Here is a 1,856-nt window from a genome sequence, read left to right as displayed (position 1 = left end):
CTTTCAAAAGGCACTTTCAGTCAGCCCTCGCAAAATAAAAAAAGTCTTCAGCTTCCCCTTGAAAGCCTTATTATCTTGATATCTAAGCCTTTCAAAAACCACTTTGTCAGTCTTCAGCATATTAAAGAAATTCTTCAGTTTCCTCTTGAAAGACTTAATATCTTGATATCTAACCTTTCAAAAGGCGCTTTCAGTCAGTCCTCACAAAATAAAGAAAGTCTTCAGCTTCCTCTTGAAAGCCTTAATATCTTGATATTTAACCTTTCAAAAGGCGCTTTCAGTCAGTCCTCGCCAAATAAAAAAAGTCTTCAGCTTCCTCTTGAAAGCCTTAATATCTTGATATCTAACCCTTTCAAAAAGCGCTTCGTCAGTCTTCAGCAAATTAAAGAAAGTCTTCAGCTTTCTCTTGAAAGCCTCAATATCTTGATATCTAACCTTTCAAAAGGCGCTTTCAGTCAGTCCTCGCAAAATAAAGAAAGTCTTCAGCTTCCTCTTGAAAGCCTCAATATCTTGATATCTAACCTTTAAAAGGGCGCTTTCAATCATTCCTCGCAAAATAAAGAAAGTCTTCAGCTTCCTCTTGAAAGCCTCAATATCTTGATATCTAACCTTTCAAAGGGCGCTTTCAGTCAGTCCTCACAAAATAAAGAAAGTCTTCAGCTTCCTCTTGAAAGCCTCAATATCCCCATATCTAACCTTTTAAAAGGCGCTTTCAGTCAGTCCTCGCAAATTAAAGAAAGTCTTCGGCTTCCTCTTGAAAGCCTTAATATCTTGAGATCAAATCTTTCAAAAAGCACTTTGTCAGTCTTCAGCAAATTAAAGAAAGTCTTCAGCTTCCTCTTTAAAGCCTTAATATCTTGATATCTAACCCTTTCAAAAAACACTTTGTCAGTCTTCAGCAAATTAAAGAAAGTCTTCAGTTTTCTCTTGAAAGCCTCAATATCTTGATATCTAACCTTTCAAAAGGCGCTTTCAGTCAGTCCTCGCAAAATAAAGAAAGTCTTCAGCTTCCTCTTGAAAGCCTTAATATATTGATATCTAACCTTTCAAAAGGCGCTTTCAGTCAGTCCTCGCAAAATAAAGAAAGTCTTCAGCTTTCTTTTGAAAGCATTAATATCTTGATATCTAACCCTTTCAAAAAGCACTTTGTCAGTCTTCAGCAAATTAAAGAGTCTTCAGTTTTCTCTTGAAAGCCTTAATATCTTGATATCTAACCCTTTCAAAAACCACTTTGTCAGTCTTCAGCAAATTAAAGAAAGTCTTCAGCTTCCTCTTGAAAGCCTCAATATCTTGATATCTAACCTTTCAAAAGGCGCTTTCAGTCAGTCCTCGCAAAATAAAGAAAGTCTTCAGCTTCCTCTTGAAAGCCTTAATATCTTGATATCTAACCTTTAAAAGGGCGCTTTCAGTCAGTCCTCGCAAATTAAAGAAAGTCTTCAGCTTCCTCTTGAAAGCCTTAATATCTTGATATCTAATCTTTCAAAATGCGCTTTCAGTCAGTCCTCGCAAAATAAAAAAAGTCTTCAGCTTCCTCTTGAAAGCCTTAATATCTTGATATCTAAACCTTTCGAAAAGCACTTTGTCAGTCTTCAGCATATTAAAGAAATTATTCAGTCTCCTCTTGAAAGCCTTAATATCTTGATATCTAACCTTTCAAAAGGCGCTTTCAGTCAGTCCTCGCAAAATAAAGAAAGTCTTCAGCTTCCTCTTGAAAGCCTTAATATCTTGATATCTAACCTTTCAAAAAGCACTCTGTCAGTCTTCAGCAAAATAAAGAAAGTCTACAGTTTCCTCTTGAAAGCCCTTAATATTTTGATATCCAACCTTTTAAAGGGCACTTTCCTTCAGTCTTCAGC

This window comes from Palaemon carinicauda, chromosome 30 (genome assembly GCF_036898095.1).
Source record: "Palaemon carinicauda isolate YSFRI2023 chromosome 30, ASM3689809v2, whole genome shotgun sequence".
NCBI classification, from domain to species: domain Eukaryota; kingdom Metazoa; phylum Arthropoda; class Malacostraca; order Decapoda; family Palaemonidae; genus Palaemon; species Palaemon carinicauda.
The sequence above is the reverse complement of the archived record's forward strand: the minus strand, read 5'-3'. Positions refer to the sequence as shown.